Below are 5859 nucleotides of genomic sequence, written 5' to 3' on the forward strand. Positions count from 1 at the left end.
ATTTTTTGATGAAACAAACATATCACGTAAGGACCGCAAAAGAGCAAGTTGTATATTTGAAACTGGTTGATAGACTTTTGCTTACGACTCAAAGGCTTACAAAGACAAAGATTAAATCTGGCATCGGACAAAAAGCATATAAGTTCCCTTCTCAAAATGGCCAACATTATTAAATATGTTGAAAATGGTAAAAGTTATGGAAATGTCAATATCTGAATACACTAGTACCCTATCTGCCATTCACGTCTGTTTTTGTTGCATAAGGGTTAAATTTATTTTACAATGTGTTTAAATGCTTTTGCCTATCTTGCTACATGACATAAAATTGATGCCAAGGCTAAAATTCATGTTTTGTTTTAAGCCAGTTTTGATAAATAATAAAGTTTGTTCCAAAATTGAGTGAAGCGAGATGAGCGTGCAGCCAGATTAATATGAATGAATTTTACTACTGGAGGATATAAACAAACAGCATTTGGCACCAATACATTACCAGTTTTCTACTTCCATGTCTAGTTGCTAAAGAGACAAACTCATTGCTAATAATAGAAATTGCTATGCCAATAGAAGAAACGTTGACCTGTTACTTTATATTAAATTTACTGAGTTTGTGGTAAAGCTGCTATATTTAGTGAATACCAATCATAAAGAAAGAGACATACAAAAGTATACCAGTTAAACTGACCTGTTTTTAGTGTATTGATTATTTTTATCATTCAATTTGGTGAATGTCTTAGACTGCCAAGAATGAGTATTTTCCCTATATCACACTAGAACGAAACCAAATGATTGAATCTAGAAAGACATCGTCACCGCAAGGTGATTAATCGTTTTTAAGCATTTTCCCGCCCACATTGACAGGTGGAGACGGCGCCTGCTGAAACTCTGCTCACCTTGGTGTGAGTGGGTTCACCTACTTTTTATGCATGAGTTTTTTTGCGCAAAATAAGCGCTTGAAATTATTATGTCCGTTTACACCGATTAGTTGGGGCCGCCTCTTGAGCAACAAAGATAGTACATTTTAATTATCAACCATGCGTACAAAAAGTACCAAATTCAACCTTGTTTTTCCAGCCGATGTGTGTCATTTATTCAATGAAACAATCAACGATTCTATAAAATATCTTAGAAGTTGAAAAACGGCGAAATTTCAGTTGGAAACATATAGCCTTTGAAGAAGAAGAAAAAATTTAAATTTAGATACCTTGTATGTAATAACTGCTGCTCATCGATGATTTAAAATCTGAGATGATAAGTCTTGGAATGAAAACTTCAATAATAGAAATGTAGCTAATTTTAAACAATTCCTAAGTCTCGTTCTACATAGTGTAAATAATTTGCCTTTTGTTTAAATTGAAGCTTTCGTGTTGTTTAAGCGTGACATTTTTTCTTCTCTCGTCTGTAACCGGCTGTATGTTAGTGGGATGTACAAGTTTTTTGTCGAAAAAGTTCGTTGCGTTTTACCGAATAGGGTGAATTGGCTGTTGATTGCCGGTAATCGGTTTGGTGTATTACGTTATTGAGAGAGAGGTGATCACCTTCCTTTCTCTCACGCTTGCTACCGATCTCCTTACATTGGGAGTGTTTTACGTAAACGCGTTTTGGGGGTCTTTTCACATGCAGATATAAAGCTAACCGGTTACGTTGAATGGGGCGTCTTACTTTATTTAGTTACAACCAATCAATCATCCAATGCGTTTTACCTTTCCGTACAATTAAGTTGTAATCATTTCACTATATATGATGCTTGTGATAAAACATGTTGTATTTGCTTTTGGAACAATAATTAAAACGTCGATTTTTCGATTATGTATAATATGATAGTACACTTTTCCAAGGTCATTATTTAAATTATTCAAATTATTTATATTAACTAAATGGAATAGTAATAAACTCGTCTTATAACGGGTAAATATTCTTATTTTTTTGTTGGACATTTTAATTTTCTTGTGGAAAATTTTGTAATTCTTGTTGCTAATAATGTTTTATTTATGGAACTTTGTATTTTCTCAATCGTAATTTTGTTTTTAAACGATATTATACTATATTTAAAATTTCAAACTGCTACATAATATACTTATGTTTCTTGGAAAATTCTTTATTTTTATGGGTAGTTTTCCATTATTTAGGAAAATATTATTTATATTATATTAAATTATTTTAAAATTATTTATTATTAGTTACATTATATTGAAATAAATAAATTTATTTATTTTTCTTTCTACTCTTATATTTTTATGATTTTACTATTTTTAAAGAAAAATGCTAATTCTTTAGGGGAGTTTTTGTTTAGTCGGTTTTCAAGTTTCGCTCAGGCCTGGTAGCGGGTCACTTTTTCGCAAGTCACTAAAAGTCTCTTTTCGAGCTCAAGTCACTAAAGTCACTTTTTCTCTACAATGTTCTGAAACTCAGTTTTTTACATCTTTATTAACGAGACTTTTAGCCCAAGGAACTCAGATGTGAATATGTACATTATGTGGAAAATTTTGATTTGCAAAATGTATTGGAAGTAACAACTTTCCTTCGATGGGACTCGTCACTTGAAAATAGTGACTTTTCTCAAACGATCACTATTTTCAACTATTTTCTTTTTGTATTTGTATTTTATTCATCGGACTGTTTTGTCTACATAGAATTTTTAAATCTAATGGTGGTCAAACAATAAAACATTCAAGACGGCTCAGCAAGCGGCAGTGAAATCTGGATGAGAGATGTTGAAATCAAATTCTTTGGACATTTCGTTGAAACGATGAATCATGCGACAATGGAACTGTTTGCATATGCAGTAGCTTATGGCTCCTCGTGTAGCAGCGCTCGCGCTCGAAGCGTTCGAACAGGTGCATATAAACTTTATTTTTTAATCTAATTTTATTTGCTAATTATCTAATACATGCATTCATCTCTTAGACTAGGTGTTCCGTGTTTTCTTAACACTATCATCAATATGCAATGTCATATTTTAGTTATTATTAATCATTTCAATTGCCTCTGGCAGTTAGAATTTTTTTCTGTTTAATTGAATCATGTAATTAACCTTATATACTATTTAACCTATTTTATACTAAGGGTACAAGGCTAATCGTTGCAATAGAAGATTGCAACGATTTTTATCTAAAATTGAAATTATTTTGTTAGACATTTGTTACAATGTCTCAATATTAGAAATTCTATGAAGTTTATTGGTACTATACCACGGAGGCAACTAGAATCATTTTCAAAATTTTATTTTGAATCCTCTGAGTGCCTTCTTTCTGGTATTGCACACTGGTCCATATTAGCTGTACAACATGGCTCTAAAATTTGTTTGTAAATCAAAAGTTTGTTCTTAAGACAAAGTTTTGATTTTCTGTTATAAGTGGATATAGACACTTAATATATTTTTACATTTGACTTGAAGGCCTTCAATGTGATTTTTAAAAAGTTTTGATCTAGCAGAAGTCCTAAATATTTAGCTTCGCTAGACCATATGGAACCCCATTCATAGTGACAATATGTCTGCTAAGGTTTCAAATAAGAAGCTCTCGGCTTATGTGGGAAAATTATAAGCTGAGTTTTGGAAGCATTCAGGGAAATTTTCCATTTTGCAAGTAAGTGGAGAAAATATCCAAACTTTTTTGCAATCTACTACAATGACACGAAGGCTTCGCCCTTTGGCTGAAGACCTGTGTCATCTGCAAACAAAGATTTTGACACCCTGGTGGTAAATCAGGTAAGTCAGAAGTAAAATGTTATACAATATGGGCGATATGCTGCCTTGGGACACCAGCTCTTACAGGTAATCTATCAGATTTAGAATTCTGATAGTTTACCTGCAGTGAATCTGATAAATAATTTTGATCATTTAATAATGTACAGAGGAAAATTAAAATCCATCAATTTTACAATCAAACCTTCATCAAACACTGTCAAATGCTTTCTCTATCAAGAAGAGCAACTCCAGTCGAATCCTTCAGATTTGTTGAGCCGAATTAAGTTCGTCTCTTAATAACTGATGAGTGGTTGATGCCCATGGCGAAAACCAAATTGCTCATCAGCAAAATAAGTATCATTAATATGAACCATCATTCTATTTTAAAATAATCTTTCAAACAGTTTGCTTATTGAAGAAAGCAAACTGATTGGGCTCTAGAAGCCTCAGCTGGTTTTTGTCTGGCTTTAAAATTGGAACAACTTTGGCGTTTTCCATTTATCTGGGAAGTATGCCAATTGAAAACATTTGTTAAATAAATTAACCAAGAAGGATAAAGAGCTCTCAGGAAGTTTTTTGATAAGTATGTAGAAATACTCATCACCCGGGCTTTCATATTTTAAATTTTCTAGTAATAGATCTCACTTCATCCAAATTAGTTCCCGACGAAGGTAAAAACATTCTCTTGATTGAGAATGTTTTCGAACTCGTGAACCTGATCCTCAATTGGACTAGTGAGACCTAGACTAAAATTATGGGCACTCTCAAACTGCTGAGCAAGTTTTTGAGCCTTTTCGCCATTTGTTAATAAAATTTTATTTCCTCTTTAAGCGCTGGAATTGGCTTTTGAGTTTTTAAAGAATTTTCGTTAATTTCCAAAAGGGTTTCGAACTGGGATCCAACTTGAGACATTATTCTCAAAGTTGGTATTTCTCAGAATAGCGAAACGTTTTTAATTTCTGTACAAATCTCGCCAAAATAACTTTCAAGGCGGATCGAGTTCTTTATATTGCCTTCGCCTCACATTTTAAGAGGATCAGAGCTGAAGATCGTCGTCAATAATAATGGAGTTGAATTTAATTTCACATTTCAGATTGCAATGCCTCTGGCTTCGACAATTAAATTTGTCAAAGATACAGCGCATTGTCAATATCACTTTGGTATCCAAAGGAATATCAACATCAAAATTCCTATCGATATACGTTTTATATAAATCCCAATCAGCTCTATGATAATTAAAAGAAGAACTGATTGGATTATAAATCCTCTGAGATTTCAAATGTCGCAGGAAGGTGATCAGAGTCAAATCAGCATGAGTTACCAATTGGCCACACAGCTGACTTGAATCCGTTAAGACTACAATTGTAGAAGATTTCGACTGGAAGAAAAACAAGTTGGTCCATTGGGATATTGAATAGTATAATATCCCAGAACAATCTTCAAATAAAATTTTACCATTGGAATTGCTTTGAGCATTATTCCATGAACGGTTTTGGCATTGAAGTCACCAATTACGAAGAATTTTGATTTGTTGCGAGTCAGAATTTGAAGATCAGCTTTCAACAAATTCTTTTGCTGCCCATTGCATTGAAAAGGCAAATAGGCTGCAATGAAGGAAAATTGTCAAAATTTGTTTCAACGAAATCCCAAGGTTTCAAAAACTTTGGTTTCGAATGAAGAAAATAATTTATGTTTGATACGTCTATTAATGACGATCGACCCACAGGCGCTGTCAAGACGATCATTTCTGTAGATAAAATAGTTTGGATCTCTTTTAATGGAGAGTCCTGGTTTTAAATACGTTTCAGTTATATATGGCAATATGCATTATGAACTGAAAGGAATTAAATAATTCATCTTCCTTACCCTTTAGAGCGGGCATTCCAATTTAGAACTTTCACCAATTATTTGGATCCATTGAAACGGAGTCCGATAACAATTTTTGTGATAAGAAAATATTTTGAGCTTTTAGTGGAATGTTTCACCTGTCATAAGACAGGTTTAAACAATCCCATTGAATTCCACCATATGTATCCTGACAGATACGTATTTCGACCTCAACAGTAAGGCCGTCTTCAGTGTCTCGTATGACTCGACTTTCGTCGAGTCAAGTACGAACTACTAATGAATATTTCTGAAAACCTTACAATAATAATGTAGCAATACGTAACTAG

Source organism: Armigeres subalbatus, unplaced genomic scaffold (assembly GCF_024139115.2).
Source record: "Armigeres subalbatus isolate Guangzhou_Male unplaced genomic scaffold, GZ_Asu_2 Contig401, whole genome shotgun sequence".
In the NCBI taxonomy this organism is placed as follows: domain Eukaryota; kingdom Metazoa; phylum Arthropoda; class Insecta; order Diptera; family Culicidae; genus Armigeres; species Armigeres subalbatus.